This window comes from Miscanthus floridulus, chromosome 10, assembly GCF_019320115.1.
Source record: "Miscanthus floridulus cultivar M001 chromosome 10, ASM1932011v1, whole genome shotgun sequence".
Taxonomy (NCBI): domain Eukaryota; kingdom Viridiplantae; phylum Streptophyta; class Magnoliopsida; order Poales; family Poaceae; genus Miscanthus; species Miscanthus floridulus.
The window spans coordinates 19343486-19355846 of record NC_089589.1 but is presented as its reverse complement, the minus strand read 5'-3'; positions in this window follow the sequence as shown (position 1 = coordinate 19355846).

Genomic DNA, 12361 nt, shown 5'->3' with positions numbered 1-12361 from the left:
TGTTCACACAAACTTGTTGCACCCCACAGATTGTAAAATTTGGGGGGAGCTTTTGTCTTGATGTATGCAAATCATGTATAGATGATTCTAATTGAAATTCAAATTCATGCATACATCAAGGGGGAGCTCTTCATAAATTTTGGGTTTCAAAAGCTTTAAATTCTTTCATTCTTATAAAAGCCTAAGTTGGTTGTCATCAATTACCAAAAAGGGGGAGATTGAAAGTGCATTTGCCCCCTATGTGGGTTTTGGTGTATTGATGACATCCAAATGAGGGACTAAGTGATCTTAATGAGATATGTCGCAACTATTAGTCCCATGAAAGATTCAAAGAGTTGATAGCGATGAAATGGTATCCCTCAATTCTTGAAGTTGTAAAGACGGACGAACTCAAAACGCTCTCCAAAGGTTTTATTTTGTTTTTGAGTTTAGGATCCGCCGCACTATAAAGAGGGATGCAAACTTAGTTGGTCTAAGGAAGATAGAGTGCTCAAGCATAAAAATAAAATCAAAAAAGAGAGACACTCTAGCACTCCACGAGCACGTAGAATATTTTTTAGTGACTGTCGGTGTCGGAAGTCCCGACATAAGCCGAAACTCCCGACCATCGGAAGTCATGACTCAGGCCGAAAGTCCTGACGCCCAGTCACTTAGCCTGCGCGGTGACTATGGACGTCGGAAGGCCCGACGTGAGTCGAAACTCCCGACAGTCGGAAGTCCTGACCCAAGTCAGGAGTCCCAACACCTGTGGTTTGCTAGCCGATTGTCTATGCTCATCGGAAGTCCCGACATTCATCGGAACTCCCGACAGTCGGAAGTCCCGACCCATGTCGGGAGTCCCGACACCTAGCGCTTTGCAGGTTGGCTAACTGCGCACGTCGGAAGTCCCGACGTTCGTCGGGAGTCCCAACCGTCGGAAGTCCCGATGTTTGTCGGGAGTTCCGACATTAACTTGCTCGTGCGGACTTCTGACCCTGCATGAATAGTATTTTTGTTAAAGTCAGAAGTCCCAAGATCTGCGTCGGAACTTCCAACGTAGATCTGAACTGTTAGATTTCTAGTAAGAGTATAAATAGCCCTCTCTTCACTTCTAACCGTTATGGACTCATTCACAGCTCACCCAACTTCGTCCTAATAGCTTCCAAGCAACAAAGACACATCTCTCCACCCCCTTTGCTCCATTCTTCGATTCCCCTAGGGTTTTGAGTGAAAGGAGAGTGGATTAAGTGAGAGAATCACTTTGGCAAGCTTGAGCACTTGATTTCTTCGTCAAGCCGGTTGGTTTTGTGTCTATTACTCTTGGGGCTCTGCCCCTAGCCGGCTAGGCATTGCCCAAGAGCTTCCATCTTGTGGAAGAGCCTTGGGAAGTTTGTATCACCCTTGATTTCTTAGTGGAAAGCTCAAGTGTCTTTTGTGGTCGCTTTGAGAGAGGCAAGGAGTTGAAAGAGACTCCGACCTTTGTGGTCACCTCAACAACGAGGACGTAGGAGCTCCTTTGTGGGGTTGCCAAACCTCGATATAAATCCTTGTGTCCCGTGTGCTTGTTGTTGTGATTGCTAGAGATTACTTGTATTTGTTTGTCTCTCTCTCTCTCTCGAACTTCATTTTAGGGTTTGGACTCGATCTACGGTTTGGAGGCATTACTGCGTCAAGGGAGTGACCCAACATCTTCACCAAACCACAAGGAAGTGGGGTTGTAAGATTATTTATCCACAAAGTTAAATTTAGCACTGCTTTTGTAGTTCATGTAGGCATCAGGACTGCTGACGTTTGTGCCGAAACTTCTGACGACGTTGGGAGTTCCGACCCAAACGCCGGGACTTTCGACATTAACTGACAAATTTGAACTTAGCATTTGCAGTTAATTTTTAGATACGCCTATTCTCCCCCCTCTAGGCATTGTTAGATCCTTTCAATGAGCAGTATGATTGGCAGGCCTCGGAGCTGAGGAAGTGCCTCCACCAAGCCGAGGAAGCCGAGATCTTCTCTAGGATGTTCCAAGTGCAACTCGCTGAAGCACATAACAATGTGGCAGCCACTGAAAGTCATGAGACTGCCATGATGGAAGCCCTAAAGGAGGCCAAAGATTGGCACACCCAGCAGCTGGAGGATGCCTACCTTGTCACTAGGGCCAAGCTTAGGATGCTTGCCGCTAAAAGGCAGGATCCCTTGGTCTTGGAGGGAATCCCTGTCCACCCACCGGAAAGAAGGAGAACCGATGTTGTAGTACCGCCAGCACCTCCACCCTCGGAGGTATCAGAAGTATAGACCTTGCTTCCCCTCACTCAACCACCACCAAGAGAGGAGGCAGATCCATAGCTAGGGTAGTAGAAGGATCCACCGAGCTCGGGAATGAAGCTGTGTGGTCCGGTGAAGTAGATTAGTTGTCCTAGGGGATATGTACCTGTAGTTAGTAGTGCTTTTCATTGTTGTCCTCTAGTATTGTAATCTTTCCTTGGTATTTCATCCGTAGTTGTTGAGATCATCTGGTCGTAGGAGGCACGCATTGTGTCGAGAGTGGGAGAGTAAGTGCTTGTACGTTGTACCAGTATAAGGGCATTTGGAACATGCATGTTGTTTATTCTGTTGTGTTTGATACGTCAATTTACCCTTAGGTTTCGTTTGACTTGCTTAGGGTTCTTGAGACGACATCCAGTGGGTTACAAGAAAGGCGACCATTCAGATCCAAACAGACCAGCCCTGATTGGATAACAGAGGATACTGTATCAACTAATTATGGATGTCTCAGCAAAACGTTTGCATTTATTTAAATTAAATCTATTGTGGGATTTAATTTTCTTGTCCCTTGTTGTGAAAGGAACCCTTGTTGCCAGAATCTTTCCTTGCAATACTCCTTTGATTCTATGGTCTATGACCCCACTGCCTTCATTGCGTGTAAGTTGGTAATAGTTGCCTGGTTAATAGCTTATGGTGCCACGACGAAACCGAGGGCCCCTGTAGAACAGCTACCACATGGTGACGCTGCTTGGCACATGCTGGTAACGAGGTTGTTGACCAAGTACCTTTACCAAGTTACACCGTCGTACTACTCTTGCAACAAAATATTCTCCTTGGGAAAAATATCTTTGTGTTCTAACAGGAGATCCACAACGGGTTGATGGAGTAGTGCTCTTTTGAAGTGACTGAGTTAATATGATTTTTGAAGGAGAGCAACAAGGAAAAGTTAGTACTCGAGTAGTCTAGAGTGATTGAAGCACCTGAGTTGACGTCATGTCCCAATCCCTGTATCCAGTTTGACCACACTACGCCCACCGAGTTACTGTCGCTGCGTGCCTTGCGAATGCTATCGATACTGGGTCCCACTTGCGTTCCACTCTCATTTGGCTGTGCAACACTTGCTTTGTGCACTCATGTAGTATGCTTTATCCCTCTTTTCTGCACCCTATCGGCTCTTGATCCTCAAGCTCATCCCTATATCGGACCCCCCTCCTTTTCTTCTTTTGGGACACAGCTGATCGCACGCCTCCTCATCGAGCAAACCCCCTCCCCTCCTTTTTCCTCCCTCCACTCAAGCTCATGCAGGGAGCGCACCATGGCTGACGCTCTCCCCACCTCGAGACTTGCTAGTGTTTCCCTTCCACTCCTCCTCCACTTCCCGGCGCGTTGCACCACCACCTCCGTCCACCAAGCTATAAGATGCCACCTTGTGCGCCTCTCCTTCATCCACATCCTCCCTCGAATCTAAAGTAGAGCTACGAGATCCAGCCAACACTCAAAGAACTAGGGTCACCAGTTAGAGGTGATTGTGTAATCTGAGAAGAAGAAGGGATCTAATTTTCGTCGAAGAAGTTCAAGTCCACCTCTGGTTAATTTTGGTCTTAGGGTACACGATGATCTATCTCTTAGTCTCTTGTTTTCTGGATCTGTTGGGCATACGCCATGTTCTAGATACTCATTTTCTTATTGCTTTTCCATTGTCCCCGTCTTCACCAATTTCTAGAGTGAGCTAGTGGTTGTGCTAGTTTTGTTGTAACCATGTAGTCCCTAAAATCCTTGAGTCTGATGAAATAGTGATTCACTGTGTTGCTTGATTGTCTAATAGTGCGAGCCCTCTTTTGCAAAAGCACGAGCACGCGGGGCTCTCCCGCCTTGGGCCGTTGCTGGGCCATCCGGCCGAGCACGACCTCGCCCCATGCGGGCTTCGCGGGCCGCTGGGCCGGATTAGTCACCACCGGCCTTTTCCTTTTTCCTAAAGCATTTTCTAATTTAGTTTCTAAAGTAAACTTGTAAATTCCATATAAATTTGTGTAGTTGACCAAAAATGGTGAAACTAATTTTGTTAGGTTCCTAAAATCATGATCTATCTGCTAGTATATCTTGTTCACATAGCTTCATAGTATTTTCAGGAGTTATCTAATTAAATGGAGATGGTTAATATTGTTAAGATATAAACTAGTATGAATTTTGTAATAAATTGGTGATAGTGTTGGCTCTAAAAATTTCATAGTAAATTCCTAATATTATTAGGTGCTCACTGTAATTTTTGTAGCTCCATAATAATTAGTTTGCTAAGCTAGCTAATGAGCCCTAGTTTGAATATATATTAAATCAATGAAATGAAGTAAAGAAACACCTTGGGATTGTAGAACTAAAACACTTATCGGGAAACAACGCCTTATGCAACAATATGGATACGTAGCCTAGTACGTTAGTCATTAGAGCTAGCTCGTAGCTTGAGAGGCGTAATTGTATTTTCAGAGTTGCAGTTACCGTTGATTAATTGCGTCTCTGCGTTGCGTCCACGTTTGTCATAATAGGAACAACAATGGATAATGGAGATGATCAGAGTAGTGGAAAAGATGGTGCCTTAATGATCATGTCACCACGATGGAATGCTAACTTTTGGTTATATCTTACCCAGGCAAGCCCCAGTGCATAACCCCTATTATTCTGCACTTTAGTTTATGCTTGTGCATTAAGTTTAAAGGAGTTGAATGAAATCCACTTGCATAAATATATCCTTATCCTATGAGTCTTACTAGTATGACAGGATCATGTAGATTGCGATGCTATAGGATTCTGGTAGAAGTCGAGTGATTACCTGTCACTCGTGAGAGATAGGAAAAGATATTATTGTTACTGCTATCATCACATGGAATATGAATGGATAATAATTGGGGACCAGGCAGAACTGTACTTTGGATTTGAAATTGGATTGTGTTGGGCAATCGAGCGAGGCTCTGGTTGTACTCGTTCCGCCTGTGTCGATTGAGGACTGTCCGTTGCTATGGATGGTAGTCAGGTCACAGACTTATTATCCTGAGCACATACTTGCTTATGGGAGCGGGAAGACTTGTTACTCTCTTGTCATGGGTTTTGGCTCTTTCTGGACCAACTTTTAGGCGTAGGTATTAGGTGGAGGTCTAAGCACCATACTGAGAACGGGTCTCAGGTGTTGGGGGCTTGGAGTCCAAGTTTGGACGGGGACCTAGATCCCTTGATAGGAGTGGAACGGGTTGGTCTTGCTTATGCCTGGGATACAAGTGAGGCATGTGTTTCAGGGTACCCAGCGGGGATACATTGATTCGTGAATCACCATTTTTGTGAGACGGTATGACTTGGCTATGGTCTAGCACCGTAGTAAGAACTGAAATATGAAAGATGGTAAAATGGTTCTGATTGCTTACCACATGCTTGAAAGTAGCATAAGTGCTTATATAGAATGGTTAGTTAATGAACTAATGATGACTGCTAATAAAATTGAATATAAAGACACACGTTTAGTAATGCTTCCTGCAGATGCAATAACCTATAAGCCAGATAGCCTTGCATATCCTTGGAGTCTTTTTATTTTCCTCCTATCGGGTAAGTCTTGCTGAGTACAATCGAGTACTCAGGGTTTTATTCTCCCTGTTGCAGGTGACCGGAGGATACATAGATCTGACTCTTGTGTGTGGAAACCTCTTGGTGGGCTCAAAGAGGATTCCTTTCACGCTACGACCATAGTGTTTATTTATAACCCTCACTAAAAGTTTTTAGAAGAAAAGTTTTATGCTCTGTCATCATATCTGGTTTATAAATATTCACTATGTTAATGATTCACCATTAACCTTTATTTCCAATGTAACTCTGATCATATGTTGTGTCGCAGAACCGACCAATTTATAAGAGTACAAGTACAATGGCAGCCCGCAAGCGGTCGCACTGTCATACTTGAACCCATATAAACCCGATAGTCCGTCGAGTACCACGACGGGTCTCGATAAACGATTTACATCAACCAAGATTGTACAGGATTCAACATACATGCCACATATTACATAAAGTTCATAGATACATTTCATCATCAGAGTATGAATAAAAGTTATTACAAACCGAGTTTGATAGAATAAAGCGGAAGCAATTAAGTTCGAAAATAAAGTTTCCAACATAATTCAATACAGTGCCAAATAGGATCACGGTCCACAAAAGCAAGGATAGGGATTAATAAAGAAGCCTGCCCAAGGCTTACTCCTCATCCACGGCGGGATAGAAGCAACTCTTGCAATAACCATGATACACAGTGCCATCTGCAACAATGGGAAATAAAACCCTGAGTACGAGAAGGTACTCAGCTAGACTTACCTGTCATGAACCAGAAATAAAATGACTCCAAGGATTATGCAAGGCTGTATAAGTGGACGTAGCTCGACATCATTTTGCATAAAGGCAATTGACACATTGTATAATTATGATTCTTTTATCAAGTTAATTATAACTATCCATTTCTAGATTAGCAACTATCATGTGCCAAACATGTGGTATATCAATTTAAAAGCATACAATAGTAACCATAGCAGGTATTGTAATTCCATATTCATCCGAACCATCATGTTTCATAACACAGTTACTACGATGTTGGGACTAGCCAAGTTTCTCACTGTCCGGGAGAGACGGCGATTCGAATCGATTTCAACCAGCTGGGAATTTATTCCTAACACAAACCTAGGTGTACCAGCCACGATAGCCTTAGGTCACCTTTGGTACAACTTAGGTACACATTTCGTGGGTCCGTACCGCGCCGCACAATCTGGAACACCAGATGCTAGGACGTTCAGGCCTAGCCTTCCCTTGGGCTCAGTCTGATCGTTCCCTGGAAGGAGCGCACAACAGAACGGGTCCCGGCCTGCGTTGAATTACTCGGCTTCGCGGTTGGAACGAGTTATCCGGCCAGCTAAGTGAGAGGCATGCATTCAATCTTGTCAGAAGTGCCAACAACAGTACGGTCCTTAATCGACACAGACGGGGATAGATCCACACCCAAGACCTCCATGTCTTGTTGCTTCTCTATCGTCATCCCGCCCGGTCTCGATTTTCTTTTACCCCATGGTTCTGTTCCATGATAGCAATTATAGCCAACCGTGCTCCGGTATCCACCTATATCTCGTAGGTGACAGGACATCACCTGACTTCTACCGGTCTAAGCATGGCTAAGCATATATTTGATCCTGGACCTATACCGGTTAAAGGTGTAATATCTGGACAAGGAATTTATATGCATCAAGTGGTTCCATTCAACTCTTATAACCTAATGCATCAATCATAAGTACTTAAGTAAACATTTGTAAATTACTGGGAGACTTAGAATGCTCCGGGGCTTGCCTCGCAGGAAGGAAGTAGGGCGGTGGTTAGGACACTCCGGAAGCTCTTCAGGATTCTGCTCCACGCCTTCGGGAGCTGCGGCTTGCGGATTCTCCTGCTGGTCCCCTTCCTCTGCTTCTTTGAATTCCAGCAACGTTATCTCTTCCTCCGATCCTAGATGCATGAATATGGCATAAGTATTACGAATGCATATATGTTAACAAGTGCATCATGTTTATTGAGTAGGTGCATATCTCTTCTCGATTATTTAATTAACTACTTCCACAATGCATCGACTATACCACAAAACAGCAGCTACTTGTTTCGCTCATAACTAGAGTTCTACTAATCCAAATACAGTAATCTTAGACTTTCTGGAAAGCTTATCAAATTATCTACAACTTTGTTATTAAGCATTTTTACAGCAAACATCATCCCTATCATGCAACTTACCCAACTACAGAATCTGTCCGGAAACTAATCTAATTCGCATTACAATGTAACAATACTTCTACTTCATGTAATCATTCATAATTTGACAACATAAAGTCTACCAACAGTTTAAGCATACCAAATACATTTAAAATAATATAATGGTGAAGCCCTAAACTATTTATTTAAATGCCTTTATTATTTTATTTAGATATTTAGGTTAAATAATAAACATATACCAAATGTGCATCATAAATTCTCAAACAATTACAGTGGCTTACTAGTGCTACCAATAGACTACTATAAAAATTTCATACTATTTTGCCGAGTAGAACATCCTATACAAAAATGACAAGGCAGCAAGGCTTGAAATATCATAAATAGAAAACCCTATTGAAAAGTGTCAACCAATAGATTTCCTATTTTTCTTGGCATCCATATACTACTAGGATAACCTCCAACAAATTTCATGAATTTTGGATTCATAAATAATTTATAAAAATTCATACAAGGATCTCCTAATTATAAAAGAAAAATCTATAACTACAAATCTACACATGCACTGATCCTCAAATTTTTACCAGAGTTCATACATGACAAGAATAGCTTACCACAAAAATTTCATAATTTTTGGAGCACAGGAACTCTAGATATAAAATAAACAAGTTTGCATGCATTCAAAAACACATTTCAAATTTCTATTTAAATCTCCAAAAATTTCTACTGAAAATGTTAAGAACATATTTTTCCTAAATACTACACTTCCTAAGGAACACTAACAAATTTATTTCACAATTTTTGAAGCTACCAAACTGAAGATACAAAAATTACAAAACAACACCAGATCTGGATTTAAATGAACTAGCCTATTCTACTCCTGTCGCTGACCGGTGGGACCCGCCTGACAGGGGACCCCACACGCCAGTGAGACATGAACAGAGCAGCGGCGCTGCGAGATGGTGGCGCGGCCAAAGCTCGCCGACGGCGAGGTTGCCGGCGGTGACATCATCACCCAGTGACCTACTCGACCTAGCGCATCTATCGCACCACTTGGCCGGCCCTATCGTCGACGCTAGTGACGACGGCGGCGGCCATGGCGGAGCGGTGGTGCTGGACGACGGCGAGGCACCGGTGGAGGCTATGGCAACTCGATCGAATGCTACGCTGAGCATCACCGAGCTACGGCGGACCTAGCTAACGCCCTATCGCGGCCTGGGGTGGACGGTGGCGACGTGGCCACGGAGACGGGGCTAGCGGCGGAGCTCCGGCGAGCTTGCGCACGGCGCTGTCGCTTACCAAGTGCTATCAGCGGGCACGGGAGGAGGCAGTGGGTTGCTGGGGAGCTGGTGGTGCTGCTGTGGTGATGAATGGATGGCTCAGCGAGGTTTGGCGCGGCTATGGCGACGGCGGAGGCGCGGGCCGAGCTCGGCTGTCGCTGCGGCGAGGAAATGGGGCCGAGGCGAGGTGACCGGAGAGCTGGGCTGAGTGTGGGTGGGTGCGGCCGAGCGCAGGCGACTTAAACGCGCTCTCTAGCCAGGCTCTGCCGCGCTGGGCAGGGCGCCGGCGACGCGCGGCCAACCTCGCGTCCACGCGGCGGCCAAGGCCTGAACCGGTCGGCCACTGAAGCTCTCCATTCAGTTCGTCAGTTAAGCCAAACCGAGCCTGACGACGTGATTTCGAGTTGAATTTGCCATCAATACAGGGTGATTCAGTGAATGCTTTTTAAACAAAAATTGTAGCCCTAAGTACCATCTCCAATTGTTATTAAAGGATCATGCTCCAACACTCAACCAAACTCGAGTTATTTCATTCCAAAGTCAGGCTGTCAGACTGTCAGTGAACAAGACTTAGAAAAATTTTGTTAAGTGTTGAAATCTTGATTCTTCTGATTTTTGTGGGACCAGTTCAAGCATGTTAGAAGCTAAATCAGTCAATGACCCAAAAATAAAAGTTGTTCCTAATAACAAATACTACAACTTTGCTTTAGTGATCTCCTCCATGCAAGGTCTCTAACACCTAGTTCAAAGTTGGTCAAACATGTCACTTTTAAATGATAATACACTTCAAATCATGGCTTAATGACCTAATTACCCCTAACCATGAATATCAAAGTTGTTCATAATGATACTCTAAACATGTTTAAGCAATTTTCAAAGTCATTCAATCATTTCATGTAGTAGTCACTCATAGGGCTAGCTAGTGTAATCACATGAAGCTTAAGTGTTGGTTCATGAAATATTATCATGAACAAAGTCCTATTTGCTAACCTAGGTGTTGCTACATGTTTGTGTGACTCACATCCACCAAGTACATGTGTCCACTCATGATCATATGCATAGACATATGGAGACATGAAATAACGAGAAAAGTTGCATATGTTTAAGAAACATGCGATAACAAGCAAACGTTGCAGATGTTTCAATCCAATGTTTCAATTGTAAATGCTTGTTTATGAATGCTTGATGATCATGCTCATGTTATGCAAGTCAAGTTATGCAAGGCTAACACCCGAGGTGTTACATGTTGTTCTCCGCTGCAAGATAAAAATGTGAACCTAAAATGTATAAACTCTTTTACAAGTAAAACTATCTTAATTTCGCTTTTGCATTCAACTTGTTTAAGTACTCTAATGTTGTAATAAAGTGATGTAAGAAATGGTTAAGAATGTTGTAGGCTTTATTCTCTCATTTATGATCCTGACGGAAGAATGTGGATTTTCGAGTTCTCCCTTGGGGCGTGCTCGACAGAACGTCATGATTTAGTGCACTCTCTTGGGTACTTAGTGTCTAATGAAAGACAAATACTCTTGGGAGGGCATTAGATTAGGCGGTTCTACCACATGTATCACTATCAGAGGGAAGTTAGGCTACCGAAGGCAATTTTTCCTAAGTTTGATGGATCTCATCCTAAAGTCTAGCGTGAGAAGTGTGAAAAATACTTTAACATGTACCACATTCCTATGCATTTATGGTCTCAATTTGACACCATCCATTTTCATGGTGGTGCTGCACTCTGGTTGCAAACATATGAAGCACAACACTCTGATGCTGAAATTAGTTAGGCTGAACTTTGCGTTGCTGTGGAGTCTAAGTTTGGTAGAGACCTATATCACAATGCCATGAATGACCTCCTCCAAAATAAGCAAACCAGTGATGTCCAAGAGTATTATGATAGGTTTTAGAGTGCTATGCATAAAGTTTTAGTTCATAACAAGTCTCTAGATGATGTTTTCTTTGTCAGTAAGTTTGTTTAAGGCCTACATCTTGAGATTAGGTCAGCAATCATTTTGCATAAACCAAGAACAGTTGATGCTGCATTATCCCTTGCCCTTATGCAGGCTTCTCTACTAGAGACTGAACCCAAACATTTCTTCAAGAAGCCAAGCAAAGATTACAATAGAAATCAGGGAAGGAACAATGTATTCCAGCAGCCTGGTATTCTAGGAAACCCACCCAATGAGGACTCTAAACCCAAATGGGATGATAAACTGCAGGCACTCAGGTCTCAATGATAAGCTCAAGGCTTGTGCATGAAATGTGGTGAAAAGTGGAACCACCAACACAAGTGCCCTGACAAAATATCCTTGCATGTACTAGAGGAAGTTCTGGATGTGATGAACCCCGACGAGATCGAGGCAGACAGCAAGGAGGACTCCTCTTCGGATGAGGACGACAATGAGCAAGTGTTCCTATTGTCCAGCTCAGTGATTGAAGGTGTTCAGGGTCGCAAGACTATCCAACTGAAAAGATTGGTGCACAATCAAGAGATCCTCATCCTTATTGATTCGGGCAGCTCTTGCACTTTCATCAGCTCCAAGGCAGTGGAGAGTCTGAAGTGTACAGTTACCTCTGTGGCACCGGTGTCTGTGACAGTGGCAAATGGGCAAAAGGTCAAAAGTGACAAGCAAGTATCAGACTTCACTTGGTGGACACAGGGTCATACATTCAGTCATCCAACAAGAGTGCTTGACATCCCTTGCTATGACCTGGTACTCGGCATGGACTGGCTGGAGACACATAGCCCATTGTGGATCCATTGGAAACGGAAGGTCCTCCGGTTCACTCATTCTGGCAAGCGTATAGCTCTAAAGGGGACTAAGGATTCCTTATTCAAATGTCCCAAGATCAAGATCAGGAAATTGAAAGGCCTAGTGAGGAAAGGTGGCGTCGCTCAGGTGATACATCTCTGTCCCATTCTGCAAGATGAGTCATCTGAGCTGCTACCCCCACAAGTATAGCAACTGCTTGACAGCAAGGCCCATCTATTTAAGGAACCAGATTCCTTACCACCAACCAGGGAATTTGATCATCACATTCCACTCATCCCTGGGGTCAAGCCCATTAATATG